This window comes from Talpa occidentalis, unplaced genomic scaffold, assembly GCF_014898055.3.
Source record: "Talpa occidentalis isolate TD23 unplaced genomic scaffold, MPIMG_talOcc4v2.1 talOcc4.9, whole genome shotgun sequence".
Taxonomy (NCBI): domain Eukaryota; kingdom Metazoa; phylum Chordata; class Mammalia; order Eulipotyphla; family Talpidae; genus Talpa; species Talpa occidentalis.
Window position 1 is genome coordinate 16165542 of NW_023605305.1, and position 10992 is coordinate 16176533.

A 10992-nucleotide genomic window follows, 5' to 3' on the forward strand; every position below is an offset into this window, starting at 1 on the left:
ATCCAATCCTTTTATTTTAGAGATGACTAAAGTCTCCAGAGAATTTTAAAGATAAACTTAAATCTCAAAATGAGAGAAAGATGGTTTAAGACAATGATGAAAATAGTAAAGAATCGGTGGAAGTCAGATTATTCTAGCAAGAAAATTCTGTGGTGTCTGGTTTATGAAGAGACAATTAGAAAAATGGAAAAGATGTCAATAGAGTAAAAATAAAAGACAATGAACAAGAAGCAAGAATGAAGATACATATTTATACTGAGTTCAACTAAAGAAAATATACTTTACACTCTTTAGTAAAAGCGTTTCAGTAACAACACACTAATATTTTTGGCAATAAGCTTATAATCTGGGACTTCTCTCACAAGAAACTGTCCTGTCATAGCAACTGTCACATAAGTAAAGCCCATGCAGGAAATAGAAGCTGCACGTCCCAAACATCCGCATTTTGGCCTCAGCTGTGCACATCCATTTTCATGGGGTAGAGAACACAAAAATGACAGGACGTCTCTATGACCTGACAACAAGATCACACGAGCCCAATCACCAGCAGTTCCGCGTGCCTGCCACCTGTTAGCCCGCTCTACAGAGCCCCCAAAACTGGCTCCAGTGATGCCTTTGTTGTTCCCTAACTACGGAAGCTACGAGAGCTCAGCCTACCGCGGCGCCCTAAGGCAAAACTTCCCCCAAGACGGGTAAATCGGCCCAGACTGGCTTTGGCAAAGCCCTCTTCTTGGCTAAGAAAAGGCGGGAGAAGCCCAGGCGCAGCACACTTGTCACCTAGTAATCCCGGGAGGGAGTAGGTGTCAAAAGCGAGTCAGGTCGGGGACCGAGAACCCAGGGCCCTACAGAGAGAGACAGGTTCAGGCTCGCAAAGGAGGTGGGGAGCCCGAGAGGGGGCTGGCCGTCCCGCTGCGTGAAACAACTGCGAGACCCCGGGATCGGGGAGGGAGAGCGCTCACTGGAGGGGGAGGAGGCAAGAGGCAATGGCTGAGGGAAGCGCTGAAGTGAAAGGCAAGAAACCCGGGCTGGAAAGGGACGGGGGAGGTTGGGGAGGGGAGCAGCGAGGCGAGAGGAAAGCGGAGACGGGAGAGGCCAAGCTGAGGTGAAAGAGGCGCGGCCAGCGTGAGGGGAAGGGCTGAACCGAGGGAAGCACCGTAGGGACAAGGGACAGGCGAAGAGAACCCCCGCCTACAGGGACGGGGACAGAACCCCTGACCTGCTCTTTCACAGGCTGGCCCCGGCCGGCTGCACTCAGGCCCTATCGGCCCCGAAGACTCACCTACACGATGCAGAGGCCCCACAACAGGACATGGGGACCGGTCCAGACCCACAGTAGAACCAAGCGGGCGGAGGAAACCGCGGCGTTAGCGTGACCCGGATGCGCATCCCTAGGAACCGGAAGTCAGCGGCCAGGGTCACCTCAATCCACACCTCGTTCCGCCACCAGCCGCTAGGCGCATGTGTCAGGGCTCGCGGGGCGGGGCAGCGCCTAGATCCCGCCCACTACCCCGCCCCTGGAGCCCCGCCCCTGGTTACGCCCCGCCCCTGGTTACACCTGGCTCCTGGTTACGCTTGGCTCAGGGCTTCCGAGGCGCTCGGTGCTGGTGCACTGAATCTTGCTGCGCCCAGGCCCTAGTGCCTGCCACTGAGACAATAGCGTCCATCCCCTGTAGAAAAGTACTTCAGCATTCATTTCTCAAGAAGGTCTTTTAAAATAGGTGTAATCTCTGTCTCCCTAAAACATAAGGAGAAATGTTGGATACATTTGATAGATGGAGAAAAACTGTAAGAATGGGTGGGTAGTTTTGAAAGACACTGTAGGGGAGGCTAATCCAAAGTGATATTTTTATCCCCAGTGTTAGCTCGTACTTAATATTGTGTTGAACTTACAATTAACTTCTATTTCGTGCACATTGTTTTCTGTAATCATTTTATCAGAAGCAAAATTCTTAATTATGTTGTTTATTTTAAAATACTACTCAAGTATGGATAAGGAGTAGGGTTGAATTCAGGTTTTGAGGGGCCGAAAGTTTATTCAAGTTGGCTACCTCTTTTTTAAAATCCAGAATTATAAGTACAATATTAGGTATAAAAAAGAATCTTTATTTTTTTTAAAGATTTATTTATTTATGCAAGAACTGGGGTACAGGCCAGAGGTGCGGGAGTGTGAGAGGATTCACCAGAGACAGAGTGGGGAGCAGAACAGGTAGATGGATGGAAAATACTGCTGAGGGGAGAAGTAGGTGAGACAGGAGAGGTCTGCCACGCCATGTGGGTATCTCCCTGGCCGGCCAGGAATCGAACCCGCACTGCAGAGGCTGCGGACAGCTTCACAGCACTGCATTCAACCCACTATGCCACCAGGGAGGCCCTAAAAAAGAATCTTTAGAAAATAAATGACAAACCATAAACTTTTAAAATTTCACAAATGATACAAAATACAGAAAAACTACACACCACTGACTAGTTACTTAAGACACTCCAAAAATCCTTTTTCCTACATATTTTGGCTGTGCATTCTTTGATAACCCCTTGCTATGACAGCATTTTACTAAGTAACATTACTAAGATCTTTGATTCCTCTGTCTCACACCCCACATTTAATTCATCAGCAAGTTTCACAGGATCTGCCTTCAAAAATATATTCAGAATTTGACCATTTATTGCCTATTTTGGTACAATTCAATCTGTGACCATTTGCCCTTTTTATATTCTTGCCTTTCCACACTATTAACAGACCAACAGTGGGGTCCTCTTAAAATCTTAATTAGATCGGGGGCCTCCCTGGTGGCTCAAGGGGTTGGGCGCAGCCTATCCCCAGCCAGGGAGCAACCCACATGGCACAGCAGACCTCTCCTGACTCGTCTGCTGCTCCCCTTAGCAGTGTATTTCACTCAGTTTGCCTGTTCTGCTCCCCACTCTATCTCTGGTGAATCCTCTCACCACACACACACACCTCTGGCCTGTACCCCAGTTTTGTATAAATAAATAAATCTTTTTTAAAAAAATCTTAATTAGATCATAACCCTCCTTCAATAAAGTGAAAACCAAAACCTATTCATTGGCCTAAGGACCCTCAAGATTTGATATCCCGCCCCCCAATACAACTAATGTCATTTTCTGCTCTTTCCATTCATTATCCTTCCACTCTGGGCACATTGACCTCTTTGCTATTCCTCAAACCTGCGTATAGATTCCGGGTCTTTGTGCTTGCTGATCCTAGAATGTTCTTCCCCCACATAACTGATTCACCCAGCACCTCCTTTACATCCTTGCTCAAATGTCATCCTCTCAATGAGACTTGCCTCACACTATTTTTTATTTTTATTTTTTATATATTTATTTTATTTTATGCATTTTATTTTATTTTATTTTATGCCTGAACTAGGGTGCAGTCCAGAAGTATGAGGGATGAGAGGATTCACCAGAGACAGACTGGGGAGCAGAACAGGCAGATATACTGAAATACACTGCTGGGGGGAGCAATGGGCAAGTCAGGGGAGGTCTGCTGCACCATGTGGGTAGCTCCCTGGCTGGGGATCGAACTTGTGCTCAGTGGCTGCGGATAGCTTGATAGGCTGTGTCTTAACCCCTTGAGCCACAAGGGAGGCCCCCTGGCACCATTTTTTAAATTGAAGCACCGCCATCCTTCCCATACTTCCAAGTCCATTTTTCTCTAATAACACGTATCCTATCCAATAATATACTGGTGAATTGGTTTAATGTCACACATGCACGCACACCAGAATATAAGCTCCATAAGGGTATAGATGTTTGTCTATCTTGTTCATGTACCAATACAGAGCCTAGCACATAGTAAGAGCCCATTAAATGTTTGTTGACTAAAAAAGATAGATTGTTCCTTTGCTCTTTGTTCTGAAACCAGGCAAGCTGAGCCATTATTGACACCAGAGGGAGCCCATGAGTAACCAATGTGTTTTCACCACTGAAATTTTGCTATAGCATGTATATATACCCATAATTCTCAAACAGTGCTACCCGAAAGCACATAAATTCCTTCCCAGCACATAAATTCCTTCTGAAACCAGGCAAGCGGAGCCATTATTGACACCAGAGGGAGCCCATGAGTAACCAATGTGTTTTCACCACTGAAATTTTGCTATAGTGTGTATATATACCCATAATTCTCAAACAGTGCTACCCGAAAGCACATAAATTCCTTCCCAGGGCAAAGAGTGCTGTACTTACTAGTAATAAAAATCTTCCAATGTTTTCATAGTACTTTAAGAATAAAGTCCAATCTCCTTATTATGATCTACATGGTCCTTCTTGACCTGCTCTTCTTAACTTTTGTATATTATCATACCCAACCTCCCTTCCCTCACATACTGAGCTCCAGGCACTCTGTCCTCATTCTGCATCTTTTACAAATCAAATTTCCTTGAGACATCTAGAGCCACTTGGAAGAGACATGGGTGAGAGACCCATGGGGAGGCTGACAATGGCAGACTTTATCTTCTTTTGTACTTTGATTTTGCTCCTTTCCTTCCAGACTTGCTAGACCCCTTCTGTCCCTTTCCTGTGGCTCCCCATCAGAAGTTGCCTTAGACTTGTGGCAAGCTTTTGGACTTCAGTGGCCCCACTTAGGGCTAACCATGTTTGGCTGGATATTTACCCACGAGGGGATGGGTAACTTTGGGTGTTTCATTGAGAAACTATCTCCTTTCTCTTCTCTTCTCTCTATACACACTAATTCTTTTAAAGTTCTTTTCTGTGGGAGGTCTTAATCACTAAGAGTATGCTTTGTCTAAGTGTAGCAGAACCCATTTAGAGTGTGCAAATTTGCTGGTCTCAGGGTGCCCCTCAGTCTACATACTAACAATGCCTCTGCCATGTCCAACACTCTTCTACTAGGATGCCTTTCTATTTTGATTAATACACTTGGCACAGTATCTTCTTGCACAAATGTCTAGTAGCAGCTGTCTTGGCACAGCCACATAACTTGAACTGTCCTCATGGGCAACACTAGATATATACACCAGCCCCTCACCTTACTGGTGCTAGATTATCCTTTCTGGCTGTACATGTCTAGGATACTGGTTTCTGCCCTTGCTTTCACCCTACTCAGCATTACTTTGACCCACTTTGATTTTCTGTTCCCACCCTTGGTTCCTCTCTGGTTCAGGTAGCCCCCCTTTTGTGAGGGTCACTTGCCAGCTGTCAACATCTAAGCTTAGCCCTTCCCACTTTTTACCCCTCCAATTTCAGGACTTGAGCTGGGTCAAACTGAAGTGACTTGGAAGTTTCCTGCCAATCAGATAATGGATTAATATATATTTCAAATTATGGCTGTAACTTCCCCTCAAGAATGCTGCTTTCCATGTATTTGTACTCTAATTAGATTTAAAATCAAAATATATACTGTTAGCAATGGATATTTCTTGTGGGTAGGATTAAAGGACTATTAATTTTATATGTATCTGTCAAGTTTGTTTTTTCCCCCATCACTATAGTGAGGATGTGTAGAATTAAAAACAAGGACCCTGGATAGAGCTTGTGTTTGTTTGAATCCTGGCTCACCCACTGATAAGCTGTGTGACATTGGAAAGGTCAACTAATCTCTCAATTCCTCAATTTTGTCATTTATAAACTGGACATTTAAAAAAAGACACTTCTCTCCAAAAAAAAAAAAAGGAAATAAAAAAGTCCTTATCTCATATGGATCGGTGAAGATTAAATATATGTAAAGTGGGGCCTTCCCGGTGGCGCAGCGGTTGAGCGCTGGGTTGCGAAGCTGCCCGCAGCCTCAGTGGCACCGGTTCAATCCCCGGCTGCTCCCCGGCCACCGGAGGAGGGTCCCACATGGTGCGCAGACCTCTCCTGCCACCCGCTGCTCCCCTCAGCAGTGTACTTCGGTCCTTCTGCCTGCTCTGTTCTCCGCTCTGGCTCTGGTGAATTCTCTCACCCTCCCGTGCTTCTGACTGTACCCAGTGCATGTATAAACAAAACAAACAAACAAATAAATAAACATGCCTCTATAAAAAAAAAAAAAATATTTAAAAAAAAAAAAATAAATAAATATATGTAAAGTGGTTAGATTATGCCAGATGCTATACCTATACAAGTGATTAAAAATCAAAAAAGAATGGATCTATAAAAGCTAAGCTATAAGGCTTTCAGTTTAGAGATGTAGAAAAAAATTATAATAATCCTAAAGTCCTGATCTTTATCAGGAAACTCAAGAGGATAAGAAGCTAATAACCCAATCCAAGTGCTTTAGAGAATATCAAGCCCTGGATTATCTATTTCCCTTTGTTTAGAAAGATAAGGAAGAACCTTAGTGAAATTTTATGTGGAACTTACCATAAAAGTTAAAGTAGATCTAAATGAATTATAAATCATATCATTATAAAAATAGCCTAAGTCTTTTAATCAAAAAAGCAAAGAAATTTTCTGTAATATTAGAATGTTTGTTTTAATTATTCCAGGGAGTATTTACCTGTAACCTGAGGCAAACTATTTTCATTATAGGAAACTACATTATTTTTTTAAAATGTTTGTTATAAAAAAGAGTAGTTATTCATTTATTGTTTTTAAAGATTTATTTTATTTATTCATGCATACAAGAGCTGGGGTGTAGGCCAGAGGTGCAGGGGGTGAGAGGAGTCACAAGAGACAGAATGGGGAGCAGAGCAGCAGATCTACATTAGAATGAAATACATTCTAAGGGGTGCAGCAGGTGAGACAGGAGAGGTCTTGAACTCATGCTGCAGTGGCTGCAGTAGCTTCATAGTGCTGAGACTTAACCCCTTGCAACACCAGGGAGGCCCAAGTAGTTATTCATTTAAAGGTATAAACTGTTATAGAAGGTTGATTTTATGCCAATTTGGTGATAAGTTAACCCATTGATTTTGGCCTCACCTAAATAATGTAGCAAATATAAAAGTCTAGGCATATTCTCTTAAATTAGATAATACATCTGAATACATTCCTTCATCTGGAAAATTTATCTATAAGAAAATAAATATAAGACTCTATCAGATTAATTTTAAAAGCATGTCTGATAGTTACACCACAAAGAATTTTGTTGCAAAATTTTTGTAACATACTTAATTGGCCATGAGAGAAGTTTGCGTGGGCCATCCAAGAGAGTGAATTTTCATGTGTGTGGATTAATGGCAAAACTCAACAAAGAACTGATATTCTTTTGCAGTAAAATAGGAAAGTAGGTTTTCATATAGTCAGATCTTCCAGAAATAAGAACATAGTATGCTGGACTTTTTATTTACTGAATTTATTTCCAGGCGGAGTGCTGCTGCAGTGCCCACCAATTTTCATCTATAACTTGGACATTGGTAATATGCCCCACTGAAAGGTAGGGGACCTAGGGGTGAGGCTGGAGCCTGGAATCTCAAGTCAGTTGGGCCTGGTGCTGTACTTGCTGGAAGTGAGGCAACGGACACTTCACATCTCTGAACCTCAGTTTCTTCAATTCTGAAATGGGGAGTCTCACTCTTAACTTGAAAGGATGTAGTGAGGATTCCATGAAATAATGGCTGGAAGGCCATGCGCCTGGCACAGGTTAGGCATGAATGATGTCAGTTTCCTTCCCTCTCTGGAAATCCATCAATATCTTGATATGGTCACCAGTATCCTGAAAGAAAGGTCCCAGTCCTAAGGAAATAGCAAGTCCCCCTTCCTAGCACACTTTCTACCTTCTCCCTAGTCACCCTTCTTTAATTTCTCTGAATCTTAATCATTTTGAAGTTGGGGGTGGGACCAGGCCTACACGGGGCAGAGAGGCTGTCCCCAGGGACTGGATCAACCACAAAGTGACCTGGCTCAGAGGCTGTTTGGTCAGAAGCCAGACCAGTTATTTAGAAAAACACACCCATTCTGGGCACCATCACCTAAGGGAATTTCTGCGAGTTTCCAAAACAGCTGTAAAGATGATTAAAGGGTTAGAAAAAAGGGCTTGGGAGGAAAGACTACAGAACCCAGATTGTTTAGATACAGGAAGTCAAGGTAAGAAACGGAAGGCTAGGCTTTGAAAACAGTTTTCAAAGAGACAGAGCCAAACAAAATACAAAAAATATACTGGGAAATCCATGCTGCCACTTGGAAGGGGTGAGTGGCAGGGCATTGGAAAGGTCTTGGCCAAGTTCATTGAGACAGAAACCTTTAAGAAAAAAATACAAAATTACCAACATCAAACTGCTAGGGCTCTTCCTGGTCTTTGGAAGGGGTATGTGCAGGTGAGGGGCCCTGACACTTATTAATGTCTGTTGATTTCATAGCAAGTTCCATTTTCATCAAGGTGTGACAAGTGAGCTGGTAATAGCTTTGGGAAAAGCTCATACTGCCTGATTGTTCTGCCAACTCTGCCTGGAAAGGCCTTCTTTCCTTCTCTCCCTTCTTCTCTGAATGAAGCCTTTTAGCCAGCAGAATGCAAAGCCAGCTGGCCCTCCACTCAGAAGTCTTAGCAGATGCACCCTCTCCTCCACCAAGGTGGTTTGGTGCCTCACCTTCACATGCATGCTTATCACACACACTTCTTATCTGTACTTCTCCACTTATTATCTATTGCTCCATTTATTATCTATCTAAATGAAAACAATTTATATGAACATAACTTCTTCTATACCATTTCTTAAAAGGAAATTGTTAGCCATCCACTTCTCCAAAATGTAGTGGTTTGAGACATCACATATTCATATCTCAGCTTCTGAGAATCAAGTATCCAGGCCTGGCTTAGCTGAATCCTTGGTCCTCTTAAGGTTCAACGGGAAAAGATCCGCTTTCTAGCTCACATGATTGTTAGCAGGATTCAGTTTCTCACAGCCTGTTGAACTGAGACCTCATTTCCTCAAGAGCTGCTGGCCTGTGGCCCCTGTCAATTCCTTGCTAGCAGGCAGACTGAGGGGTATCCCAGGACCCCCAAACCTGCATGCTCTAAATGGGTTCATCCACCATATGAAGGCAAACTTACTCTTAGTGCACAAAGCAGAGAAGAAAAGACAATCGTTTCCAATGAAGCAACCAAAGTTACCCATCCTCTCATGAGTAAATGTCCAGCCCAACAAGGTTGGCCCAAAACAGAGCCACCAAGGCAGGCCACCAAGGCCCGAAAGCTTGCCACAAGTCAAAGGCACCTGTTGGGAACCACAGGAAAGGGTAAGAGGGGTCAAGCAATTCTGGAAGGAAAGGAACAAATCAAAGTAAAGTCAAGATAAAGGTTGCCATTGTCAGCCTCCCCACGGGTCTTTCATCCACAACTCTTCCAAGTGCCTCCTTCCACGTCCCCAAGTCCCTGGTGCATGTCCAAGGCCAAGAAGCAAGAGTGGCTTCTTCACATGTCTCTCCTCTCTGCGTGCCTCCTCCAGATCTTCTTGCAGCCTTCTCACCCGAGTCCTTTACAGCTTCCCCTTGTCGGTCAGTTCCATCCTTGCTTAGGTGGGGCAGGGACTCTTGAACCTCCTCTTTCTAAGGGGATGACACTGCTACATAATTGCAGAAGTGACACTACATTGCTTTTGTCTACACTATTCATGAAAAGCACCTCACTAGGTTCAGTCCCAGTTATAAAAGGTCCTAAAAATACCAGGAGGCAGGAAACATCGCGAACCTGCCCCTCAGTCATTGCATCTTGTCATTGTGTGTTGTCCTGCCTAACTCTTCCACTCCACTATGAGCTCCTCGAAGACACAGGTCCCATTTTACTCACCTTACACTGTCCCTTGATGTCTATCACAGGTTTCTTGGACTTGTCAAATGAATTTAAATAATGGGTGGTGGCAGAGTTAGAACCAAAGCCAAGTGTATCATTTTAGTTAAGATAGTGTGTCATGTATTACCTGGTCATTTTATCTGGAAATTTAAGTGTTGTAGAAACAAATTCTAACCTTTATGTAGGCAGAGGAAGAACAAGCGGTACTTCAGGAATGGTGAGATCAGGAGAAGCTTTATTACTCATGCATGAGGTCCCAGACCTGGGTAGCCCTGTAAGGTCTGTGCTCGGGTTTAAAGACCAAGAGTTCCTTTTATACACAACTGTATCCATATCTGTGTTTTTCAGCAGGCACATCTATTTGCTACAAAGTCCCAGACAAGGGGGCAAGGCAAGGGGGGAAAGATGCAGGCATTCGGGGATGGCTTTGGAGAGAGAAACCAGGTAGTTGGCTACCTAACCTTGTGGATAAGAGTGCTGAGGCCCTGGCCATGAATCTTGAAAGGAAAGAAGCTGTAAGGAAGCACACTTGTTAATTACGCCTGCATTGGAATGTTCATTGCCCCTGGGCTGAAAGTTCTGTTGGAATCTTTATTATATTCATTTGGTCAATGATATATTTTCTCATCATAAGGAGACAATAAAGGATGCAATTTTCAAATACAATTTTCCTACTTTGTGTGTGGGTGTGATGCCTGGAGTTGGGGCAGCCATCTTACGACCATGAAGTGGTAAATATGAGGGGAAGACCAAATGAACTGTGGTGATTTTTTTTTAATTTTTAAAAATTTATTTACTTTTATATATATTTTACATTGCTGTTCATTTTTGTACAATATTTGCTTTCTCCTCTCAAGTGTAGTCCCCTGAACTGTGGTGATTTTGAGCCAGTGATAACCAAGAATATGTTCAGAAGTTTACAAGTTAGATGTAATGATATTGTGGAATTATTTATCATAGCAACCCTCCCCCTCAAAAATAAAAACAACTAACATTTAAACTGCCTAACAGCCAATGATAAAGGATTGATTACATGTACACTATGCCAGTCATACAGTGGATATTCTGTAGTTATTAAAACACAGTAAACAATTATTTATTGTTCAAAACATAGCTGAACAATGGTAAATAACAGAAAATTGTGATATACGTTATTTTAATATTGTACAATATTCTATATTATGTATTGCATGCTGGAATTCAGGTTACAAAGCAAGTGTATTTCATATTTTACAAAGTAAATAAACACATAGAAAATGTCTGGGAGGTCGAATCAGTTTTAAATGGCCATGAAGTACAGATAA

At 43.0% G+C, this 10992-nt stretch overlaps 1 protein-coding gene across 4 annotated transcripts in view; it reads right to left on the bottom strand.

Moving 5' to 3' along the window:
* The window catches only part of EYA3 (EYA transcriptional coactivator and phosphatase 3), a 96478-nt gene extending 95068 nt beyond the window's left edge, over window positions 1–1410 (bottom strand). For 2 of the 4 annotated variants that reach the window (XM_054691583.1, XM_037500615.2), the window contains exon 1: window positions 1280–1410. The gene's annotated coding sequence lies outside the window, so the exon portion shown is untranslated. The remainder of the gene's footprint in view (window positions 1–1279) is intronic. The other 2 variants (XM_037500614.2, XM_037500616.2) reach the window with 2 other exon arrangements.
* Between the last annotated feature and the right edge of the window lie 9582 nt (window positions 1411–10992).